The sequence below is a fragment of the Microtus oregoni genome, unplaced genomic scaffold (genome assembly GCF_018167655.1).
Source record: "Microtus oregoni isolate MIOR12 unplaced genomic scaffold, Mior012 000003F_ref0000135, whole genome shotgun sequence".
Taxonomy (NCBI): Eukaryota; Metazoa; Chordata; class Mammalia; order Rodentia; family Cricetidae; genus Microtus; species Microtus oregoni.
In genome coordinates this window covers 54907421-54934515 of record NW_024543062.1, presented here as the reverse complement: position 1 = coordinate 54934515, position 27095 = coordinate 54907421, and positions in this window count along the sequence as shown.

Sequence of the window (27095 nt, the reverse complement as noted above, 5' to 3'; positions counted from 1 at the left end):
GCTATGCAACCCCTGATGGCTTTGAGCTTCTGATCCTCCTGTCTCTGCCTCTAGAGTTCTGGGATTGCAGGTATGCACCAGCAAGCCTGGCTTTATGTGGCGGTAGGGATTTGTACTCAGTAGCCAGGTATTCTAGCAACTGAATTACATCCTCATCCATCTGAAACCAAATTCTTAATGATGAAAAGTCACCCACGCTTATGGTTTTAAAAGCTGCATCTGGTGGCAGTTGCAGAGGATGACACAGAGGCCACAGTGGTTATAAGTGAAGTGACCCATCTCAGCCCATGTAGCTTGTTACTGACAATGGGAAAATGAGCCGAGCTCTCCTGACTCCTGCTTTGTCATTTTCTTCCCTCAAAGTACATCAGAGCCTGTTGCTTATGAGCCCGCCATGGAAGGCATTTTCTGTCTTCCCAGTAGCCCTTGTAGACACACAGAGAGGCTGTATTGAGAAGCAAAGACTCCCAGTGGGTTCTCCTGGTTCTTATGTGGTTTCCATTTGTTTTCCCACAGTTTGCTAACCTCCTGGGGGGAATGTTTGAAGTCAGGTTAGATTTCCCCTGAGATTATAAAACCAAGTGCTTCTCCAAAAGTAATTTCTTAAAAGCCATTTAAGTTGTCCCACTAGGTAAGTACCCACTGGTGAGTATTCCGTTTGCCAACTGGATCCAGCCTTTCTCTGCTCTGTCACCTGCTTTGTTTGTGTCGCTTCACACTGTGGTGCCATCTTTCTCAGCTTCCAGCTTTTGCTTCCTTCTCATCCTAGGACAGCAGATAGACAAGGGAGAAGAGCATGGGGGATTTGTCTAGCTTGAAGTTTTTCTTGTTGTCATCTCTTTAGAGTTTAAGTAGTTTGAGGTCTGTGGGGATGTATATAAGACAATTACACAGACTTAGAGGAATCATGAAATTCAGCAAAGATAATACACTGTTATTTTAAGACTTCAAGGTTCCACCAAGAACACATATTTCATATTTAGTTATATTATTCTTCATTTTAAGATTGTTATTTGCAATCACTAATTGAGGCTTTTCTCTAATTATACCTAAGTTCTAATCTTATTTGGCTGGTTCATTTGGACCTGTGTTAGTGCTTAGGATATAGTGAGGAATTCAAATGTTGATTGAATAATTAATAGTTAATAATAAGAAAATGAGGACCAACAAGAAGGCTCCAGGGTAAGGGTGCTTGTTGCCAATTCTAATGATCTGAGTTCAATTTCTAGAAACTACATGGTGAAAGCAGAGAGCTGACTCGGTCCAGTTATCCTGTGACCTAAATAAATAAGTTAAAAAGAATAATAAAACTTATGGTAAGGTAACTGATTCTTATAATCTCAGAACTTGTAAAACTGAAGCAGGAGGATTGTGATTTCAAGGTCAGGCTGTGTTTTACAATGAGTTCCAACCCATCCTGGGTCCCTAATCAAAAATTTCTCTGACCTCAACATGAATCCAGTCACACTGAACCTCACTGAAGAGAAAATGGGAAGGGACCTTGATGCATGGGTATAGGAGACCACTTCCTAAATATAACCCCAGTAGCACAGACCCTGAGATCAATAATTAATAAATGGGACCTCCTGAAACTAAGAAGCTTCTGCAAGGCAAAATACCCAGTCAATAAAACAAAACGGCGGCCTGCAGAATGGGAAAAGATCTTCATTAATCTCTCTTTGGACAGAAGACTTATCTCCAAAATATATAAATAACTCAAGAAACTAGACATCAAAATACCACATAATCCAATCAAAAACTGGGGTACAGATCTACCAGAGAATTCTCAACAGAATTGAAAATGGCCAAAAGACATTTAAGGAATTGTTCTATATCCTTAGCCATCAGGGAAAGGCAGATCAAAATGATTCCGAGATACCATCTTACAGCTGTCAGAATGGCTAAGATCAAAACCCCAATAAGAGTTTATGCTGAATAGGATGTGGATCGAGGGGGAACACTCCTCCATTGCTGGTGGGAGTGAAAACTTGTACAGTTACATTGGAAATCAATATGTTGGTCTCTCAAAAAAATTGGGAGTCAATCTACCACAGGTGCCAGCAATACCACTCTTGGGCATTTACCCAAAAGATACACACTCAACTGTGTTCATAGCAGCATTATTTGTAATAATCAAAACCTGGAAGCAACCTAGGTGCCCCTCAACTGAAGAATGGATAAAGAAAATGTGGTACATTTACATAATGGAGTACTATTCACTGGTAAAAATAATGCCATCTTGAAATTTCCATGCAAATGGATGAAATAGAAAAAAAAAACATCCTGAGGTAGGTAACCCAGATCCAGGAAGAGAAACATGATATGTACTCACTCATAAGTGGATAGTAGATGTAAAGCAAAGGATAGCGGGCCTATAGTCTATGACCCCAGAGAAGCTAGGTAACATAATGGATCCCCCTGTGAAGGGGAATTAGACAAGATCTCCTGAGAAAACTGGGAGTGAGTGTGTGTGTGTGTGTGTGTGTGTGTGTGTGTGTGTGTGTGTGAATAGAGGGAGAAAGATGAGAAGGGAAGGGGAAGGAGGAGGGGAACATGTGGGAACAGGATGGTTGAGATGGGGAAGAACAAAGAAGCAGAGCAAGGAAAGAGATATCTTGATTGAGGGAGATATTGTGTGGCTTGGGAAGTCTATGCGGCCATTGGCATGGGGCTAGGATTTATCATTCATGCATCACTAGTGCTTGGACTGGTGTTTTAGAGCCCATTCATTTTGAAGGGATATCCTGCTCAGCCTAGATATGGAGGGAGTGCCTCAATCCTGCCTCTAAGTGATGTCTTAGACTTCATTGATTCTCCTTGGCAGGCCTTACCCTCTTTGAGGAGTGGATGGGGGGCTGAGGTGGGGAGAAGGTGGAGGGGGTGAAAGAAGAAGGAGTGAGTGAGAGCTGGCATAGGTATATAAAATGAGAAAAGATGGTTTAAAACTAAATTTAATAATAATAAAAACTTGTCTGGAACAAAAGAAAAAATGAGAAAATGGTTTAAAAAGTAAATTTAATAATAATAAAAAAACCTGTCTGAAACAAAAGAAAATGACAGAAAAGCAGCATTAAGGGAGGATAGAAAGAGAAAAGTGCAGAAAAGGGGAAAATAAAAAACAGGAAGAATAACAAAGTAGAACCATATGTAAAATATTAAAAAGAAAAGAATAAGAATGTAAGACAATAGCAAATTAGTCAGAAGGTGCTCCTATATCAGCAATGGGTATCCAGTGGTGACTGAAATCCAGTTCCCGAGCAATGGGACTCTTGGCATAACAGAAGCCATGCAGGAAGTGGGTGGACAAAGCCATTTGTTGAGCACAGGGAATAGAGCCAGTGGAAGAGGGATTTCAGAGTAAACTAGAGGTCAGTTTTTAAGGAGGGTTAGGGTAGGCTAAGCAGGCAGGGATAGAGCAGGGGATAAGAATCTGCCCTAGAGGAGAGCAAAGAGTGAGCAGAAACATAAGAGAACAACGCAGTCAGCAGGCCTCCCAGTGTCACTTCGTGTTCCTGGGGCATCAGTGAAGTGGTCCATGGGAAAAGGCAGTCAGGTTACAGGAAAGAGGTTAAATGCTCTAATCACTTCTAAGTTTCTTCTTTTAGAGGTGCTGTGTTAGTAACTGTATAATTATGAGGACTCTCTCCCTCTCTCTGTGTTAGTTTGTGTGTGTGTGTGTGTGTGTGTGTGTGGTGTTGCAGACATTCACAAGCATCTATCTGCATCAGTCTGTAATACAGAGGGCAACCCCTATCTCTCTTTAGGTACTTTCTGGAGTTTTCATTTGGTTACAGGCTCTTGTTGGCCTGGAACTTCAGTACGTAGGCAGGCTGGTGAGCTTTTAGAGTCTGTCTGCCATCACCTTCCATGTTACCACCACTGGCATTACAACTGCTTGCCACCATGACCAGCTTTTTACTTGGGTGGTGAGAATCCAAACTCAGATTCTCACACTTTCAAGGAAAGCACGTACTGACTGAGTCATCTCCTTAGTCTCATGTGAGGGTTTTTTTTTTTTTTTTTTTTTTTTTATTTTAATTTATTTATTTATTAAGAATTTCTGCCTCGTCCCCACAACCGCTTCCCGTTTCCCTCCCCCTCCCCCGATCAAGTCCCCCCCCCCTCATCTGCTCGAAGAGCAATCAGGGTTCCCTGACCTGTGGGAAGCCCAAGGACTGCCCACCTCTATCCAGGTCTCCTAAGGTGAGCATTCAAACTGCCTAGGAAGAGGCTCAAGATGCAACTTTTTGCAGGAAACCTTAGAATTAGATAACTTACAATGAACTTTTAAGTATGGAAATAACAATACATGCTAGAATATTCCAAATATCAAGTGGTCATGTTCCCACCGATCGCCTACTCTGTTTCTCCCACTTGGCTTCTTTTCGTTCTCTATCTGGCTCATCCTTTTTTCCTTCATGACTATGTTGGGAATGGCTTTCCTTCTGTGGGAAGCCTCCTCTTACCTCCTAGACTAACTGGATGCCCCTTCACCCACCTCTGCTCTTATAGTGCCCCATTTCTCCCACCCTGTTGCTGTACTTCCTAGGCAGGAGGTATTCCCTTGCACAGCCTGCTTGGACTGGATATACCTTGCTAAAAAGATCATTCCACTGTCTCAGCTATGTAAGTCCTTGCAGCATAATCCCAATAGAAGACATTCCTAGAATTTCATGACCACATTTTTTCTTGGTAATTACTTCACATTCCTAGCAGTTATAATGTGTCTTTGACCTGTTTTATTCCTTATAGCTAATAGATACTGATCTTTCTAGGTCATGAAGGCACTTTTGGTAGGTTTTGTAATTGTACTGCATTACTAGTCCCCTTATCTGCTGCTCCTTAGTGTCTGTATCCAGGATCATTTCTTTAAAGCAATTTGTTGAAGATTCTCTGGAGGGATACTCTGTCGGTGTGTGACCCTGTTTGCTTGTACATTCACACAAAGAGGCTTAGAAAATATTGACATTCCAAAGTGTTCTATCCATTAGGTATCCAACTTGTTCTATACTGAATGAATTAAATGGTAAAAAGAAATAGCAAAGTAGTGCACCAACACTTAGCTAAATACACTCACCAAAGACAGTGCCTCTTATTGGTTGAAAGTGGAGACAGTGGACTTCCCTGTCTCTCATTGCTTTCTAATTATTGATTTTTCCCTCCCAACTTTTCTAAGAAACTCACCCTAACATCCAGGATAGACATCATCTAAGGTTGGAAGGATGGACAAAGGTATTCCCAACAAATCGACCTAAAAAAAAAAACAAGCTGGCATAACTATTTCAATATCTGACAAAATAGACTTCAAATCAAAATTAATCTGAAGATACAGGAAATACTACATACTCATAAGAGAAAAAATCCACCAAGAGTATACTGCTTCTTAACTTCTATGCACCAAAAATATGAACACCCAAGTTATAAAGAAAACACTACTGTATCTTAAGTCACATATTGACCTTCACAAAGTGAGACTGAGACTTCAGTACTGTACTCTCATCAATAGACAGGTCGTCGACAAAAACTAAATAGGGAAATGCTGGAGCAGAAGCAAGCTTGTGTGGCTGTTCACATTTCCTGGAGCAGGGAGGCGTTTCATGACAGCTGGACCCACTGCAACTTCCACGTTGTCCTGTATTTCGTGAGTCTGTGTTTTTTCCTTTGAATTCCCAAAATAAAGACTTTTATAAATTCTCTCTTCAAAAAACAAAACAAACAAATCTTGTATATTTTGACAGACTTCTATAAATGACCAAAGACTAAAGCTAAGACTAAGAGTACATATAAATACTGTTATAATTGTGGAATTATTAGACACAGGTAAGAATGTGACTATTATTACTCCAGAATCTTGGCATCTGCACCTGGCCTCTCCAGGAGGTAGATGTTCAATTCCTAGGGATTGGAACCCTATCTCAAGCAAAATCAAGTACAAGATGGGTTGAATGGGCCAGAAGAAGAGAAAGGAAGGCTGAGGCCATATGTGGCTAATATAGCAGTGATCTGTGGGCTCATGATCTGTTGCAGCAATGGAATACCAAGAGTAACATTCCTCAAGTCTCAGAAATGGATGTAAACTAACTCATTTTTTCTGGGAAGAATATTATAAATGACTGTGAAAAACAGCAGCTGACGATTCATGCTGTGCAAGAACAGGGAACAACCATTGTCGAACTCTGAGAGGCATCAACAGTCCTACCCTTAAGATGGTTAACTAACAAACTTACCTGGGTTGGGCAATGGCCTAGGACATCAGAGAAGCTGTAGGCTTTAGAACAGCTGGCTCACAAGCAGCTAAAGGCTGTACATATTGAGGAATCTACCAGTCCATGGAATTCTCCTGTATTTGTTATTTAGAAGAAATATGGAAAATGGAGAATGTTGACAGATCTGAGAGCTGTAAAAAAGGTAATTCAGCCAATGAGCTCTCTATGGCCTGGAATGCCTTTGCCTTCTCTGTTACTTAAAGAATGGCTAAAAAAAAAAAAAAAAAAAAAAAAAAAAAAAAAAAAAAATGGCTTACTATGGTTAAGGTCTTAAAAGACTGTTTCTTCACTATATCTTTACAAGAAAATGATAGGGAAAAATTTACCTTTATGGTGCTTACTTATGGTAATTCTCAGCCAATCAAGGGATATCAATGGAAGGTCCTCCCATAGGAAATTTAAATATCCACGTCCTGTGCCAATATTTGGTTCAAAAAGCATTGGAAATAATTTGTGTGCAGTTTTAACAATCTATAATACATTATTATATGAATGATATCTTATTGGTTGGTTCTAAGGTAGACACTAGAAAAAAATATAGAAAAATAAAGTCTTGCCTTGCTGGACATTAGAAATTGTTACTAAAAAAATACAGAGAAGGGATTCTATTAATTACTTAGGAAATGAATTATATCTGCAAAAATTAGACCATGGAAGGTAGAGATCAGTGGAGATTAACTGTAGACTCTTAATGTTTTTCAAAAATGCTAGGAGATATTTCCCATCTAAAGTCTGCTATTGGACTAGAAAGATATAAACTGAAAACTTTAGCGAAGACACTAGAGGGGTATAAGGACTTGAATAGTCCAAGAGAATTATCAGCTGAGGCTGAAAGAGAATTGGTTTTGGTGGAAAAGAAAATATGAGCTGCACAGGTGTTTTATGTAGGCCCAAAACATAACTGCACTCTAGTCATATTACCCTCTGGGGAATCCCCTTCAGAGTTTTTGATGCAGAGGGAAGATAATTTTTTTGTAATTAATATTTCTACCATATAAACAGAATAAGAAATTAAAGACATATGTAGAAAAGATTTCTGATTTGAATTTAAAAGGAAAACTAAGACTTTGACAACCAAAAGTAAGGGACTCAGAAGGGATTATCATACCTTTAACTAATGAGGACATTTCCTCTTTATGGGAAGATAATGAATATTGTGCTCTATCATATGTCTCTAGTAAGATGAAACAGTTTTTTTAATATTATAACATAAAACATATTACAGGTATACCACACAATCCTACAAAAAAGTAGTCGTTGAGAGATCTAATAGCACCTTAAAAGAAATGCTTACTGAAAAGGTAGGGGAAACCAAGACTGTCAGAGATAGATAGCATAATGCCTTGTTAACCTCAAAGTTTCTTAATGCTAATGAGAAAGGAACAACAGCTGTGGAGAGACATTGGGAAAAAAAAAACACTTATGAGTTAAATCAGTCTCAAAGATGTGTTGATCTTAGAATGGAAGCCAGGATATGTGCTACCATGGGGGAGGGTTTTCACTTTTGTTTTCACAGGAGAAGAAAAGCTAAAAGGATGACATCAAAACTGATTAAGACTCAAACAGGAGAAACCTATTGATAGAGAGAAATGATAGTTCATCCACTGATGTGAGAGTCCTACAAGTTGTCAAAAAACCTTGCAGGGTCAAGTCAGGGTTCTGTTTTTGTCTTTATAGGAACATAGAGATACCCACCTTAAAGAAATAAAAGACCTTGGACATATAGATGTCTAAGAAGAAGGGAAAGCTATCCAAAAAAATTACTAAGCAAATAAAAATCTGATCTATGTTACCAATATTCTCTTCAGGGTAAAATTTCACTACCTAAATGTCTTTATCTCTTTACTTCTCAAAAAAAGTTGTAGTCCTGGCTCAACTATAAGCCAAAGTTAGCTTTGGAGTTGGTGTAGGGCTCTCTTCTTCTTTAAATCCAAATGTATTTTTAAAATAAATGTTTACAGTTTCTTTCTCATGTCAGAAGAGCCACCTGTTATGGGACAGAAGAACACCAAAAATCTAAGGACTATTATTGTCAAAATCTGTTATTTCCCCAAAATTCTACTTCTCCACATACTTACTTTTCCCCTCTTTGGTACCTTTATTTAGATTAATATATATTAAAAATTTAAACCTTCTGTTTTGATATTAATAATGCTTAAGATTTCCACAGTCAACATATACTCCAAAGACCTGGAGAATATGACATCTAAATTTTTTAATAACTCAGATTCTATTGACACGAGACACAAGAGACTGTTGGGTACTGAAGACACTCCACCTGGGCTTGTTTTCTTCTTGACAAAACTGGCCTTTTGGGGAAAGAATATCCCTTGTCTTAACTACTGACAGTATTCATGCTGTCTGATCTAAATAAGTAGAAAGTAAAGTAAAAACAACTGTTGTACCTTGTCACACAGGGTAGGACAGTGTTTAAAATTTTCTTGCTTCTCCAAATGGTCTGTCACATATTCTAAGCCTATAACCAAAGCTTGCTGCCACAAAATTACAGTGAGACTTTGGGTGACTGTTCAGGTAGCCAACTGTTTCTGTCATTTCTTGCACCTTTTAGAAGTGACTTGCTAGCAATTCTTATTTATTCAGGTAATATTATTTTCCTTTTCATGTCTTTGATGGGGTTAAAGCCTAGACAGACATGCCTACTATCCTCTCATATCTTCTATAAGACATTTTAGAATAATGCTTAGATCCTCAGAATAGAACAGCTTTTTGAATAATCCCTGTTAGTTGTCTATTACCTATCACCTGTATATTTAGTATGCATTTGTGTTTCTTGCTTGATGTTATTCTTGTTGATTGTAGTTCTAGTTTGGTGTGTGTTGTTACCTTTTCTTTCTAGAAAATACTTGATACTTGTTCTTATATTTTTATATCAGGTTTAAAACATGCTTATTTAGACAAAATAAGGGGAAAATATTGTGGGAATTCATTTCCATCAATAGTATTGGGGTACCAGCCTTAGATTGTAGCCCCGTGTTCAGACGTGATCTTATATAAAAAAGACAAGAGGTCTTTCTTGCTCTCTTGAGAGGTCAGAGCAGAAACAGGCTTGCGCAGTTGTTCACATCTCCCTGGAGCCGAGTGGTACATGGCAGCTGGACCCACTGAAGCTTCCACCTTGACCTGTATTTTGTGAGACGGTATTTTCTCTTTGGGTCTCCATAAGACGTTTATAAATTGTCTCTTCACATGTGGCTGTTAGTTGTTAAGTCATTGATAAGTAAGGTACAGTCCATATAACTACAGAGATTAGGAAGAGATTAGGGCACTCAGAAGGGAATGACGGATATCCCTGGAAGGGAAAATAGGATATATAGTTCTGTTGGGCAAAGTGGGTGACTAGAATAGGAAGATCAAGCTGGAAAGCAGAGATAAGAGTGATGATGGAGTGAATATTGGGAGGTACAGCTAAAACTAAATTCCATTTGAGGGGTAGTATGTAAAGTTATACTATAAAAGTATATATATAGGCCGGGCGGTGGTGGCGCACGCCTTTAATCCCAGCACTCGGGAGGCAGAGGCAGGCGGATCTCTGTGAGTTCGAGACCAGCCTGGTCTACAAGAGCTAGTTCCAGGACAGGCTCCAAAACCACAGAGAAACCCTGTCTCGAAAAACCAAAAAAAAAAAAAAGTATATATATATATATACACACACACACACCACACACACACACACACACACATCTAAGCAAAATCATCAAATAATATATAGAAGACAGAGCTTTCCGACCCCGAACTGAACATCTTTGGTGTCAAATGTCAAATGAAGTTTCTAATACTGGAACTGGGTTACAACTAATCAAATTCCTGGCTAAACAGGTCCCATGGGAACCCAAACAACCTAGGCTATATTACTGAAAATAACAACCTACACGACTCTGAACAATGAGAAGTTGAGCTGAGGCCTACATTGAACTTTTACATCTGTGTGAGAGTCTTTGGTACAGGAAGGTACTCTGCACACTACTGAAGAGGAAACATAAACTCTAATTTAGCCATAAACTGTTTGATATACAATGGTGTCCTGCCTTACTAGTGCAATGGTAGCACAAAGCTTACAGAAGTAACCAACCAATCTATGATTGGACTTAAGGCCCACTTGATGAAACGGAACCCATACTCAGTGATGGTTGGATGGTCAAGAAGACAACAACCTAGGGGAAAACTAAATACTACTTACTGTTCTGATGAAGGAATGCAGCAATAAAATGACTCCTATTGATATTCTGCTATGTTCATGGATCCCTTCCTTGCTCACCCATCATCAGAGAAGTTTCCTTCTACAGCAATATTGAAGAAATCCATATATCCACAGTCACACAATATGTAGAGTGTGAAAGAACTTGGAACACTCAGCACGAAAAAGGATGTCGCCATCAAATCCCTTCTCTCTGGTCTTAGGGGACTCTCTAGAAAAAGAGGTAAAAAATGCTTTCTTTCTTCCATTGTATACTTTTGGCTCCTTTATCAAAAATGAGGTGTTCATAGGTTTGTGGGTTAAAATTCGGGTCTTCTATACGATTCCATTGGTCAACTTCTCTGTTTTTATGCCAGTACCACACTGTTTTCATCACTGTAGCTCTGTAATAGAGTTTGAAGTCAGGGATGGTAATGCCTCCAGACAATCCTTTATTGTATAGGATTGTTTTGGCTATCCTGGGTTTTTTGTTTTTCCATATAAAGTTGATTATTGTCCTCTCAAGATCTGTGAAGAATTTTGATGGGATCCTGATGGGGATTGCATTGAATCTATAAATTGCCTTTGGTAGAATTGCCATTTTTACTATGTTGATCCTCCCAATCCAAGAGCAAGGAAGGTCCTTCCATTTTCTGGTATACTCCTCAATTTCTTTCTTCAATGCCTTAAAGTTCTTGTCAAATAGATCTTTCACTTCCTTGGTTAGAGTTACCCCAAGATATTTTATGCTGTTTGTGGCTATTGTGAAAGGTGAAGCTTCTCTGATTTCCCTCTCTGCTTCCATATCCTTTGTGTATAAGAGGGCGACTGATTTTTTGGAGTTTATCTTGTATCCTGCCACATTACTAAAGGTGTTTATCAGCTGTAAAAGTTCTTTGGTGGAGTTTTTGGGGTCGCTTATGTACACTATCATATGGTGGGAATGCAATCTTGTGCAACCACTTTGGAAATCGGTGTTTCGGTTTCTCAGGAAATTCGGGATCAACTTACCCCTGGACCCAGCAATACCACTCCTGGGAATATACCCAAGAGATGCCCTATCACATGACAAGAGCATTTGTTCAACTATGTTCATAGCAGTATTATTTGTAATAGCCAGAACCTGGAAACAACCTAGATGCCCTTCAATGGAAGAATGGATGAAGAAAGTGTGGAATATCTACACATTAGAGTACTATGCTGCGGTAAAAAACAATGACTTCTCGAATTTTGCATGCAAATGGATGGAAATAGAAAACACTATCCTGAGTGAGGTATCCCAGAGCCAAAAAGATGAACATGGGATGTACTCACTCATAATTGGTTTCTAGAGAAGGGTCACGGAGTCTACACTTGGTGATCCCAAAGAAGCTAAGTAAGAAGGTGAACCAAAGGAAAAGCATATAGTTGTCCTCTTGGCTATGGGAAGTAGACAAAATTGCCGGGGAGAAAATTGAGATCTTGGGGGTGGGGTGGGATGGGGGTAAGGGGAGATGGGGAGAGAGGGGGGAGAGGGGGAGAATGGGGGGGGAGCTTGGGAAAGGGGGAGGATTGGGATGAAGGAAGGTTGGATGGGGGAGCACGGAAGCACGGTTCTTAGTTAAGGGAGCCACCTTAGGGTTGGCAAGAGACTTGAACCTAGAGTGGCTCCCAGATACCCAAGCCGAGGTCCCCAGTTAGTTCCTTGGGCAGCTGAGGATGGGGAACCTGAAATGACCCTATCCTAGAGCAATAATGACGAATATCTTGCATCATCATAGAACCTTCATCTGGTGATGGATGGAGACAGAGACAGAGACCCACACTGGAGCACTGGACTGAGCTCCCAAGGTCCCGATGAGGAGCAGAAGGAGGGAGAACATGAGCAAAGAAGTCGGGACCACGAGGGGAGCACCCACCCACTGAGACAGTGGAGCTGATCTATTGGGAGCTCACCAAGGCCAGCTGGACTGTGACTGAAAAAGCATGGGATAAAACTGGACTCTCTGAGCATGGCCAACAATGAGGGCTGATGAGAACCCAAGGACAATGGCACGGGGTTTTGAACCTACGTAATGTGCTGGCTTTGTGGGAGCCTAGCCAGTTTGGATGTTCACCTTCCTAGAAATGCACGGAGGGGGGAGGACCTAGGACTTACCACAGGGCAGGGAAATCTGACTGCTCTTTGGGCTGGAGAGGGAGGGGGAGAGGAGTGGGGGGAGGGGGAGAAGGGTGGGAGGAGGGGGAGGGAAATGGGAGGCTGGGAGGAGGAGGAAATTTGTTTTTTTTTTCTCTTTTCTCAATAAAAAAAAAGTTAAAAAAAAAAGTTAAAAAAAAAAGAAAGAAAAAGAGGTAAAAATAGGGTAATAGCCAGAAGAGATGGAGAACACCAAAAAAATCAAGGCATTTCAGACACACAATGGCTGGTACATGTATGAATTCCCAGAGACTGTGACAGCAAGCACATGTCCTGCAAGGGTGTGTATCCCAATTACAGTCACTTGCAAATGTAGAATTAGTGTTTTCCAAGAGAGTTTCACTAGAGAAACAAACCAGTCTTAAAGGAAGTTCCCATGCCAAGCAGTAGATGGCAAACACAAAATGAACTCATTGACATTTTTGAAACTTCTTTTTTCTCACAGATTTTTGTTTTTTATTTTACAGGCCCTTTCTATGTATATTATAGCTTCCAGACTTGTATTTTTTAAAATGGGATTTATTTGTTCACAAATGTGTGTTGCTACATCCATATGTTTCTTGTGCTCTTTCTTCGAATCCTTTTCTTGCTTGATTGTTTTGCATTATTCCAATTTGATTACTTTGTTTTCTTATTTTATATTACTGTTATTCCTTAGATGTATATTTGTTTTCTAACAGGAGACAGAAAGGTGTGGAGACTGGTGGGTAGGGAAATGGGGAGGAACTGGAGTAGGAGCAGGGAAAACCATAATAAGAATATATTGTGAAAAAAGTTCATTTGCAATTAAAAACCCTCCAAGATACCTCCATCTACTGCAGAACAATTTGAATTTGACTTGTTTGTTTATAATTTGGCATCTAAATACCCAAAATCTTATTTCTTAATAAACCAGGATTCCTTATATATAGTAAAATGCTTAATGAGGTTATAAATATCTATGTCCTCAAATATCTCTCATTTATTTTTTGAGAAAACAATACTGTCATTTTTTTCATGCAATCATAGTGAATATGGTGTGAAATGTCACCCAAATTTTATTTCTTTTAACTAATATGAATCAAGGATGTTTCCCAGTTTCAACCGTGGTCCTCTCTCCATAGAACTCCATAGAGAATCTCCAGTGAACATGGTTGCCCATCTATATTGGTCTGACTGCAATGTGATATCCTGGCATTGGTCTTGGTTGAGCAGAAGTCAGAGGCATGCTTCTCATCTTCACTGTTCTGAGCTATGTAAACCACCCAGAGAAGGGGCCATATTGAGGGTGCAGTATCCTGAGCTTATAGGGTATATTCGTGTGGTCTGTAACTTTTATTTTGAGGGACTGTGTTGGAATCCATCTTTCAGTATGGAATATCCTTGAGATTTCTGCAATTTTTCTTTGTCAATGTTAGATACAGAAGTTAAGCAGCAGGTGGCTTGGTTCACAAAACAAGCTTGTGAAATATGGTCACTCATTGGTGTCTGTCAGGGTTGAAGGATGTTTGTTCCTGTCTTTTCCAGAAAAAAGTCACGTAATAAAAACCTGAAAGTACTAGAGACTAGCTAGGGATAGCAAAGGGTACTGATGTTATTAATAACAGCATCTCCTAAAAGGCCAGTAGACTCATATGTACTTATGTATGTGTGTTATTCATGTAGTACAATATGTGTATATATGTGTGTGCATAATATATTATTTGTTATGTGTGTGTGTAATAAATATTACCCATGTTTTATATATATATAATATATGTGTGTGTATGCATACACACATATATAATATACTTTTTGGGTGATTATGAATAATTTAAAACCTTTCCTAAAAGCTTGAGCCAGATTTTGTTCCAAGCCATTGCAATACAACTTTTATGATGCTTCTATTTGCAAAAAGAATGATTGACATTATCTTTAAGAAGCTACATTCTGGTAAGATACAAACTATTTCCTTACTGAATGCAACTGAATTTCCGTCTAGGGCCCACCATATGGAGAGCATTAGTGTTTGTATGTATCTGTGTTTCTCTTGACAGAAGCAGAATCCTGGCCCGGGGGAGTGCTGACAAATTTGGTGTCATCTGTTTATAGCATTCTTCTGCTGGAACCCTTGGACTTCAGCTGCTTGGTTATGTAATGGGCTGCAGGTGTTGAGAGGAACGAGCATGCCTCTTCAAAATTGCTTGATACATAGTGAATCTGCGGAGGGGACACCAGTGCCAGGAAGATGTGCCTTAAGCATCTAGAAACTTGCAATTTTTTCATCCACGTATTAAGGCCATATTCTTGTGCTAATTGGTTTGTAAGACTGGGGTGATGGCTCTGTGATGAAAGTACCCAGCATTCAAGCGTGAAGAACAGAGATCTGATCCCTAACACCCACATAAAAGCCAAGTGGGTTTGATGGCCAGCCTGTGATTCCAGGCTTAAAAGGCAGAGATAGGACAAGAACATCCCAGAACAAGCTAGCTCACAAGATTAGCTACATTGACAAGCTCTGATCTCATTGAGAGACTCTGCCTCTGTCAATAAAGTGGAAAAATAATCAAGGGTAATTCCTCATATCAACCATGATCCTCTGCATGCATACATGCATGCAAATGTACACAGACACACAAGTGTACTCACCAAAGTATGCACACACACACATACATACATGAAAATAGAGAAAGTTTACAAGATGAAAAGAGTAAGAACTCCTGTCTTATACAAACAGTTCTAAGAATATCACTTGTTGAGGCTGAAGTCCGACTGCACTCTGTGAATACAGCGGAACAAGAGAACAAGAGCCTTAATTTAAGGGGGTCCTAGGTTAGAGTCCTAGTGCATCCTCAATAGCTGTGAACCCTTAAACAGGCTGCGAAATTTTGTGTCCTGACTTAAATATTTAAGCATTCAGGGTTTTTGCTTATTTATTACTGACACTAGTCTACTGCCTAAGTACACCAGAGATGGAGGTAGGGGATTCAGGAGATCAAGGCCAATCTCAGCCACATTGACACTTTGAGACCAGTCTGGAAAAAAATCTGAAAATTAAGTAAAGTTAGCATGAGAACCCAAGCTTGGTCCTTAGAACCCATATAAAATGTTGGGTGCTGTGGTAGACACTTGTAATCCTTGATCTGGGCAGATGGAGAGAGTGGATTTTTGGGGCCTGCTGGCTAGAGAGCTGAGACTGCTTGACAGGTTCTAGACCAGTGTGAGGTCCTGTCTCAAAAAAATAAACATGCATCTGAGAAATGATATACTTGAGGATGACCTTTGGCCTTCACATGCATGGTGATTCATGTGGACACATCTACATTTGTGCATTTGTGTTTACCCACACCATACACACACACACACACACACACACACACACACACACACACACACACAAAACAAAAAAAAAGAAAAATAAAGGCCATCAGCAAATATAGCAAAAACGAGTGTTTCTTCAACTGTGATTTCTAAATCACCAGCTTCCCATTATCAGGGGCCTTTCAAGAAAAATACTTGATTTCTTCATTTGCTTAGTATACAGCTGGAAGAGAAACCAAACTCAGACACTAGATCAACAAGTTCTCCCCATAATTATGACACATGCTAACGTTTGAACATTCTGATGTGTTATATAGGTCTTTAAAATATTCTGATAAAATGTTGGAGAGATGGCTTGCTGTTCATGCAGAGGACTCGAGTTAAGTTCCCAGCATCCACATCAGGCAGCTCACAACTATCTGCATCAGTGACCTCTTCTGGCCTCCATAGGCGCCTGAACTCATGTACACATGCAAAATTAAGAAAGGAAAAACGAAACTTTAAAACTGACTGTTAAAATGAATGAAAAGAATCCAGAATACAAAATGTTAACACTTAACAGTCAGAAGTCAGTATGGAGGCTCCAGCAGGAAAAAAAAAAAAAGCTGATGAGCACAAAAGACAAGGGAACACTTGCCTCAAAGAGCTCAGTGAGTTTCTGGGAAGTGAGCTGAGTGTCCATTGTAGGAACCGGCATGATAATGTACTTGGGAACACCAGTCACATTTTGGATCCCCGGGGAAGCAGCTCACTTCTCTTTTTTATCTCAATACCATCAAATACACTGAGGACTTTAGAAACATCGACCCCCCTCTGTAACATGAGGGCCTGTTTTGTTTGAGTTTTTGCCCTGTCCAGTTTCCACAGCCTGTAAGCCCCAAAGAAAATCACACAGAGATCTCCATAAGTTTATAAACTGATTGGTCAATTAACTCAGGCTTTTTATTAGCTCTTGTAATGTATATTAACCCATTATTTTTATCTATGTTAGCAATGTGGCTCAGTACCTTTTTTAGCTGGGTAGATTACATCTTGTTTTTTTTTTTTTTTTTTGTGGTCTGGGCTGAACTATGGGAAGAGCTTTTTTCTTCTCAGAATACTCCTGTTTTTATCACCCCACCTCTACTTTCTGTTACTTCCTACCTGGCCAATCAGCATTTATTTAAAACATGATTGACAGAATACAGACAATTATCCTGCACCATTTTTCCTCTTTTTTTTTTTAAACAAAGGAAAATGTCCATAGTCCATATTTTGGGAATGTAGGTGTAGTATGTTAGGCTACTTCTGACTGGTTGGGGGTGCTGATAATCTTATGGGGACCTAAAGAAAATTTATAGATTTAATTTGAAAAATTGAGACAGGGTCTTATACATCCCAGGCATCTTAATCAGGGTTCTACTGCTGTGAAGAGACACCATGACTATAGCAACTCTTATAAAGGGGAACATTTAATTGAAACTGGCTTACAGTTTCAGAGGTTAGTCTGTTATCATCGTGGTAGGAATCATAGAGGCACACAGGTAGACATGGTGCTGGAAATGTAGCTGAGAGTTCTACATCTGCATTCACAGCAGGAAGACACACACACACACACACACACAGAGAGAGAGAGAGAGAGAGAGAGAGAGAGAGAGAGAGAGAGTGTCAGTCACTGGAATTCACTTGGGCTTCTGAAATCTTAAAGCCCACTCCTATTTACACACTTACTCCAACAAGGAAACACCTACTCCAACAAGGCCACACCCCCTAAGGACACTCCCTGATGACTAAGCATTCAAACATGTGAGTCTCTGGGAGCCCTTCTTATTCAAACCACCACTGTAGGCTTGCCATCATGCCACGCCAGTTTTTGCAGCACTAGGACCAAACTCAGGGCTTTGTTTATACTAGGGCAAGCATTCTACCCACTGAGCTACAGTCCCATCCCTGAAGTGTTAGAAACTTGAGTATAAACTTTTATAATAGTTTAAAAGTATATACATTTCTATCTAAGATAATACTTTGTCTTTTATATTATGATAGAATTATTATGCATTATCCCTGATGGATAATTATTGTATATCATAATTCTTTAGAGTATATTAGCCCTATTTTCAATTGTTTCAGTGAAAAATATAAATACATTATGTATGTAAGTCTTTATAACTTGACAATCTTTTCAATATTAATAAAATAACTTTAGACAGCTTGTTATAGGTTATAATATATTTCTATATATCTTAGTATCTATGTACTAATATATCTATTATCTCTTACTTAATGTCTGTTTACCATCTATCTGTCTATCATCTATCTCTGTCAGTCTGAATGTATAGTCACTCACTGTGATGTCAACTCACAACAGATCAAGAAAGTTTCATGACTTGGAACATTTTTTAGAGTCTGCTTTGAGGTATATAACTTAAGTGTGTAAAATTGGAACCACTGATATTTAGGCATGAGGTATATCATGAGGCTCTGTGTCATTGCAAGACCAGTGTCTCCGGCTCTGGTGAAGATAAGGATAGCACATGCATATAGTCCAGACTCAGTAGGAGAGAATGGTTTACAGTCAGCTGGGGTGCCATCCACACACACCTCCTGGAAACGCTCCAGTTTTGTAATTATAGTCTGCCTCTCAACATCAGGCTTCGTCTTTCTAATTGAATAATGCTCCATTTCATCAGGCTCATTTCGGAGAGACTCGTCTTTGATTTCAAGAGCTTAAATAACAGCCATCTATCACAACTCCAGGAGAAGAAGGTGGTACATCAGCCACAGCAACTCCCCAGAATTAAGTCTCAGTTTGAGAGACAGCTCCCAGGATCAGGGTAAGAAACCCCACAACAGGTCTCCTCTACCACTTTCACTGTGTCCAGAGCTACCAGTTTCTCCAAAACAAGAGATGGAACATTGATTGATTGGCCCAAAGAGCAACACAGCCCAGGGGAATGCCTGCTGGATAGGAAAGGAGAAATTGCAATGCCAGATAGTTGTTCTAAATTTCATTTTAGAAAACCCATTTAGTTCATCATCTGTGTGTGTGTGTGTGTGTGTGTGTATGTATGTATGTGTGTGTGTATGTATATGTGTATGTGTCTATGAATCTCTATAAGCCAGGAGGTTGTCAAATGTCCTGTTTTATGACTCCTCATTCTATCCCTTGAGAGAGGGTCTATTATTGAACTTGGAGCCAGGCTTAAAGTCAGCAAGACTCAGTGATACTCCTGTCATGGTCCTCCTTTACAATGCTAGAGTCACAGGTACATCTTTTTGCATAGGTCCTGAACTCAAGTCCTCATACTTATGGAGAAAGTGCTCTTACTCACTGAACCTCTTCAGATTTTCTAGTGAAATGATCATATGGATTATTCTTTCAGTTTATTTATATGATTTTTATTTAAATTGATAGATTTTTGTATGTTAAACCATCCCTGCATCTGTGGGATGAAGCCAACTTGATTATTGTGGATGATTTTTTTTATGTCTTCTTGGATTTGGTTTGCCAGTATTTTATTGAGTATTTTTGCGTCCTTGTTCACAAGTGAAATTGGTCTGTACTTCCCTTTCTTGGTTGAGTCTTTGTGTGATTTTGGTACCAGGGTAATTGCAGGCTCATAAAAAGAGTTTGGCAGGGGCTGGAGAGATGGCTCAGCGGTTTAGAGCACTGGCTGCTCTTCCAGAGGACCTGAGTTCAATTCCCAGCTCCCAGATGGCAGCTCACAACAGTCTGTAACTCCAGTTCCAGGGCATCTGACCCTCACACCAATAAACATAAAATAATAAAAATAAAATAAGTTTAAAAAAGAGTTTGGCAATGTTCCTTCTGTTTCTATTATGTGGAACACTTTGAGGAGTATAGGTATTAGCTCTTAGAAAATATTTCAGAAAGAAGAAACACTATTCTTTAAAAAAAAGTTGTTAATGGATGCTCAGATGTTGCCTTTGGGAAGCACTCTGCTCAGCTGCTGTGGGCAGGTTTAGGTGCTCTCTGTTTACCCTGTTAATTATGCTCTATCTATCACTTGAGTGATAGACTTGAGTGACCTGTGCGCATCTGTATCACAGATAGAGAATCTGAAGCCACAGACCATATACGGACCTAGCCTGTAAAGAACATGGGATAGACTAACAGATCCTGTTTGATTCTCAGATAGCAAAGCTCTCCTAAAGCCACATCCTCCAGAATGTAAAATCAATACAGAGGTCAAGATCCCCAAGAGGTTTAAGAGTCGGGCAGAAAGCTATAATGATAATCTTTGCTGTCCAGCTGCTGTATCTGGACCTACTGTGTTACTACTGCTGGGGCAGCTCTGGTAAATGGCTATTTAAAAGATGTTTCAACTTAAATGCGTTGATATAAAGGAAAAAAAATCCCAAATTCAAAGGTGCATCATTTGTAACTGTGGGGCAAAAGCACAGATTTTTATTAATGCAAAGTCCAGTGATATTCATTCATATACATGGCAATGCATTGTGCCACGCACAGTTGGTGTACATGTGTATGTGATGACTTTGTGAACAGAAACTACAGAGATTCTTCAATAAGACTATTTACACCCCTAGTCCACATTTTGGGTGTTTGCTTTAGCCTAACCAGATTTCTGTTTTGGGCTTTTTCATTTGTTTTTTTTTTCTTTTGGTTTTATTATTTTTGACACAAAGGCAGATTATAGACAAATCTAAATATAAGTTATAATTTGACAAACAATCTCTACTCTCAACTTTTTAAATAATATTTTATTTCTTCTTTGAAATGTCTATACATTTATACAATGAATTTTGAGCAGAGCTATCCACAACTTCCTCTCTTCAACCCTGCCTACTGCTTCCATCTCATTTTCCTCTCAACTTCTGAGTTCAATTAGTGCTACCCACTTGTGCATGGCTGTGTGCCCATCTACTCAGGCATGGCTGCCTATCAATAGCCACATCCTCAAATGAGAGCCACCCTCCCTCCTTCCTTTTGAAACTGCCAACTGTCAGTTTGCCCCCTGCTAAATCTGAGGCCTTTGGCTCCTGCCTTATCTTTGGAGAATGCTGACCGAGTTGATCTTGGGCAGGTCTTCGGCAGGTGACCACAGTCACTATGAGCTGATTTAAGCAATAGTCATGTCGTATCCAGAAGTCAGAATTTCCTACCCTGAGTGCTCATAGTTGCTTATTTCTCGGCATTTTGGATAGATATGCATTTCTGTATTAACTACTATAAAACCAATCAAACTATGATAACAGAAATCAACCTTCTGTGATCCAAGTTGAGATGAACACAAATTTATGGATATAATTATTTAGAAGGCAGTTTGTCAGCGTGGTTGTCAACAGAACAGCAGTATATTCCTACCTAGGGTCTAAGATCTCCCAAGTCATGGACTTTTGACTGGGGTTACAGCACCAGGAATGAAAGTACTTTCAACTTCTTAATGGCTCTCTAGTCTTATCTTGTTTCTAAAAACCTTAGACCCACCTTGTCTGTTGCTATTCCAGTTGGGAGAACATCTAATTTCTCCTCATGACTACTGTTACTGTGTCTGTTAGTGACTCTCTCATCACTGTGACAGTGTCTGACAAATCACTTACAGTGAGGAGGAGGGATTCATTTGGCTCTTTTTCTTTTTTTTTTAAACCAGAGAGTTTAGTCTGTGGTTGATTATGGCGATGGCTTTTTAGTTATGGAGTACAGAAATTAGGAAATGTATGACCTAGAAAGAAGATACCACCCACAGCCCATCTCTTATGACCTGCTTCCCCTACCTAGACCCTTGCTATTTCATTTCCCCCTCCCATTCCCTGAATCCTTGAAAAGAATCCACCAAGGGATTCACCTACAGCTTAGGGAAAAGTCACTATGATTCAATCATCTCTGGACTGGCCAAACCAAACTCAACTAGAAGCTTGCTTCACTAACCACTCAGATTTTTCTTGCTTTAGTCAGGCTATTAATCAGAGTTGAGTATCATTTATACTTGAAGCTGAGGGATGGTTCAGTCTTTAAAGTGATTGTCTTGCAAGCATGACCTGAGATCAATCTCCAATAGCCATGTGAAAAAATCCAGGAATGGATATGCATGATATAGTTCTATCTGCCAGGCCTTCTTAGCCTTATTCCCCAGAGAAAGGTGAGTGAGCTATCCGCCCATTCTGCAGCCCCACGATACAGGACAAGCAGATTCACAACCCCACAATGCAGGACAATCAGATATAATAGTGAGTCAAGTCAAAGAAGCAACTCAGTTTATTACTGTGAGCGTCAGATTATATAAGCTAAGTGACATAGTGTGATGTGGGGGTACCTCCAGCCAATGAAAGACAGTCAAACCCTCCCTCTGACTGGAGGGGCATCTACCTAGATTTTGCTGTCTCATCCCCACTTGGTAGCTTTGAGACTATCCTTCAAACTCAAGTCAGGCTTTTCTCTGTCCTACAGGCCTCGAGGTACAGGCCCAGAGATAATTTTGCTCCAACACTATTGTTGGGTCAACCAGTTTAACCTCCTTGACAAGTGCTGGGCCAGTGAAAATCCATTTCAAAAAACAAGGTGCATGCTCCTGGAGAAATTGAAACTAAGGTCCTTTGGACTACACACACACACACACACACACACACACACACACACACACACATGCACGCACACATACATGCACATACATACACACAGACAGACAGAAACACACAGAGAGGTGTTTTTTTTTTTGCATCTGTGTTTTGTTTTTCTGCCTCTCTTTGATAACTGGAAACCAGTTCCCATGCTAAACTGGAAACAACAAAGGACTTCATTGGATAATGCACAGGCCTTGTAACATCACTCCCCACCCTCAGGTTGAAACTTTTGGCAAAAGCCATTTTCTGTTATAACTTTTGTCTGCTGAACCTCCATTTGTCTCTATTTGAGCCCTACTTTCCCTACTTCTTGAGTTGCAGTCACCTTATATTCCATGGGGCTTCTTGGTTGCACACTTTCACGTTTAAGTAATTCTCCATCTTTGTCCTTTGAGGCACGGGCTGAAAAGAGGCATACATCATTGGACAGAGGCCCTTTGAAGGGGTCTTTGGAATGTACCAAATATCTTGAAAATGAGGTGATCTAAGTCAGGTAATAGGCGGTAACATGGATAGTAATTCAGTATAATTCTGAGATGTACAGATAGTTCTCTTAGGACTCAATGTCAGAAATGAGTTGCTTTTTTTTAAATCAGGGAAATTGTATACAATGTTAATTTACATAAATGTTCATTTCCCAAAGAACCACATGAAGTTCTTCTTCTAAACCCCTAAAGAGACAGACAAATTATTTTCTTAATGACCAGTAGCTTTCAAACTTTTCTCCTTTATGAGTTAGTTTTATGCTATTATGTGAAAAATAGTTTCTTCCTACTGAAAAGAAAGCATCTCAGAGGTAGGAGTCCCTGATTATCATTTGACTGTCCTTGTATGAGTGTATATGTGTCTGTGCTCAAGTAGTGCATATGAGTGTATATGTGTGTGTTCAAGGACTGCATATGAGTGCATATATGTGTGTACTCAAGTAATGCATATGAATGTGTGCGTGTGTGTGTTCAAGGACTGCATGTGAGTGCATATATGTGTGTACTCAAGTAATGCATATGAGTGTGTGTGTGTGTGTGTGCGTGTGTGCGTGTGTGTGTTCAAGGACTGCATGTGAGTGCATATATGTGTGTACTCAAGTAATGCATATGAGTGTGTGTGTGTGTGTGCGTGTGTGTGTGCGTGTGTGTGCGTGTGTGTGTTCAAGGACTGCATATGAGTGCATATATGTGTGTACTCAAGTAATGCATATGAGTGTGTGTGTGTGTGTGCGTGTGTGTGTTCAAGGACTGCATGTGTACATACATAAAGAAGCCAGGGGTCAAATTCAGGGGTCTTTCTTCAGGTGTTGCTCACCTTGATCTTTGAGACAGGGTCTACTGGTGACCTAAAACTCATGAAGTAGTCAAGGTTGGTTTACCAGCAAGCCCCAGGAATCCAATTGTCTCAGCTTGCCTCTATTTCTCCCTCACTGAAGTTACAAGTGCACACCATCACACCATGGAGACCTCTCTCTCTCTCTCTCTCTCTCTCTCTCTCTCTCTCTCTCTCTCTCCAGGGATGCAACTCAGGTCCTCATGTTTGTTCAGCAAGTATTTTGCTAACTGAGGTATCTCCTTGTACATTTTACGATAGTAGGTAGAGACATAAAATGAAGGAGCAGACTGACAGGGACATTGGTATGAATTATTTCTACATGTGACTTGAGGTGCTTTCCTTGGGAGAATCAGGGCTCAAGATGATTTACAGGGTGATAAAGAAGGAGCAAATAATCCTGTTCCACGAATAATTATTTTCCCACTTGAAGTTTATCCATGTGAATGTGTTTGGTGAGGTTCTCAATTGCTTTTACAGGGCATCTTGGAATAGAAGGTATGGCATGCATGTGTAGAGGAACACATATAGTAATAAATAAAAGAGCAAATAGTGTATTTAAAAATAAAAAGTTATTGGAAAGGACTATATGAATTTAAATTGGTATTTTCAACCCAATGAATTAATTTAGATAATTAGAGCCTTTTTCTTTTTTCTCCTTCTTTCTCCCTCCCTCTTTCCCTTTTTCTACTTCTTTTCCTCCCTCCCTCCCTCCATCCCTCCCTCCCTCCCTCCCTCCCTCCATCCCTCCTACTTCCCTACCTCCCTCCATCCCTCCTTCCATCTCTCCTACTTCCCTACCTCCCTCTCTTGCTTCCTTTCTCAAGGTCTCACTCTGCAGATTGGGATGTATTGGCATTTCATTTATATTTTAATAAATAAACTTTGCCTGAAGATCAGAGAGTATAACAGCCCCACTAGTCAGCCTTAGAGACCAGGTCATAGCATACACCTTTAATCTCAGTAGCTACACTAGTTGTCATAGAAACCAGACAGTGCATGCCTTTAATCCCAGTGGTGCAAACCTTTAATCGCAGCCCTAGAGAGGATTATAGGATGGTAGGAGACAGCTCTCGGTCTCAGTCTCATTCTGAGATTCTTGGAGGCAGGATCGCCATTTCAGACTGATGTAGAGATAAGAGCCAGTTGTTGGTTGTTTTGCTTTTCTGGCTTCCAGATTGAAACCCAATTTCTCTGTCTGAGTTTTTATTACTTGTGCTTCACTGGTATGCCCTAAAACTTATTCTTCTAAGCATCCTTGCCATGCACTTTTGTGCCCCAGGTAAGATCCCTTTCTTAGTTAAAACAAATGAGGAGGACTGAAGTGGGGATTTGCAATGATTGCATTCTCTCAGGTATCATGTTTAATTGTTGATACTGCATCAATTGCCTTTCTGCTAGGAAAGGAGAAATTGGCATTCCTGTCTTCACCATTTTCCCTCCCTCTCTTTCCACCTTTGATTTTTCTATTGTTTTCTTTACAGTTTTTGGGTGTGTAAAACTAAGCACAATTTCCACAGCTTGGTAACTTTATTCCTGTTTAATTGAATTCAGGGCCACAGCCTGTCACCTTGCACTGCCTTCTTCCCTTGTGAATCCCTTGTTTTTATTATTTCTCACTTGGCTGGATGTTAGTATCAAAATGGCTTTTAGGAATTATATTTTTAGGAATTAAATTTGCATATTTAAGAACATCTGTTTGTTGCCTTTATGGGAAACATGTTGAAGATCACTTTCTCTCTCTCTCTCTGCTCTCAGAGGACAGCCCTCCGGGGTTCTTGGAGGAACTGAGGAACCAGTCTTTGACACAGTTTCTCAGATCATTGTTTAATTTTTACACGTATTTGTGAGCAGTGTTTGTATATAGGTGTGTGAGTGTGCCTGTGTGTGTAAATGCATGCGTGGGCCAGAGGTTGAATTCAGGAGTCTTATATATTAAGGCAGGGTCTCTCTTTAAATTCCAAACTCTCCTATCAGGTAATTTAGCCAACTGGTTTGTTCTGGTGATCATCTCTGACAGAGGTGATCTGGAGAATGAGATAACAATGGGTCACCACAGTTTACAGGTATTTTCACAGGTATTTGAGAGCTGAATTCAGGTCCTTCAGTTTTTATGTCAAATACTTTACTTCTCAGTCACCTCTCCAGCCCTCTGGACATCATGTGACTAACAGGTTTTGTTTATGAAGCGTTTTACTTTTTCTTTATTAAGTAAAGTTCTTTGACACTTATCTGAACTATTTTGTCTTGGAAATGTCTGCAAAACCAGGCTGACTACCCTTCCCATAAAACTTAGCATCCTTGACCTTACCAGATTACTTACTTGTTTCTATGATATCAATGTAAAACTAAATAACCCCAATGGACCATGCTGTCTCTCTGGTGTCACTTGCCCAGACATTGAAGCCAGGAAAGGCTACCCATTCTCTAGCTTACTCATACATAGCCCTGCAGTCTTCCCATTGGCCATTTTCTCTCTTCCCTGCCAAGCTGCCTTTTCCTGGGAGTGGAGAACCCAAGGGTGAGGCACAAATGGGGCAGAATATGATCTGGGGAGATGGCTCAGCAGTATATTGGTTGATCTGAAAGCATGTGTACTGAGTTCAAAATAGCAGAATTCACATCAAACATAGAGATATTGTAACACACATCTGTAATCCCAGCACTCCCGTGTTTACATAAGAGGCCATGGAGATAGAATCTTTAGAAACGTGGGTACTAAGTCATGTAGCATGTGTAGCAGTGACTAACAAGGAGACCCTGTTTTATACAAGGTGCATGGTGATGTCCTCTGTCCTTCACCGGCATGCCTGCACTTATACACACACACACACACACACACACACACACACACACACACACACACATATATATATATATCACAGTTCTCTCTCTCTCACACACACACATAAAATATTAAACTATCAAGGCAGAATGATGCATAGTGAATGTGGTGGAGGGTAAAGAAAGAAACATGATTTTGTATTCTGAACTCTTTTGCCAGACATGTAAGAAAATGGTATTTCCAAGAATCCTGAAGTCAAAAGTAGATAATGTCAATTACATTGGAGAACATTTCTTAGCCCTGTGCCCTACTGGGAGATTTCTTTTCCAGTCTGACAGGTTCTTGGAATTGTAGTGGTTGGACATAATGTACTTTGTTCTATTAAAATATATTCTGCTTAGAGAAATTAAAGACATTGCTTTAAGATCCATCCACTTATGGCAGCTCCATTATCTGGAGTCATAGTCAATAGTTTTTCGAAATCTTCATCGT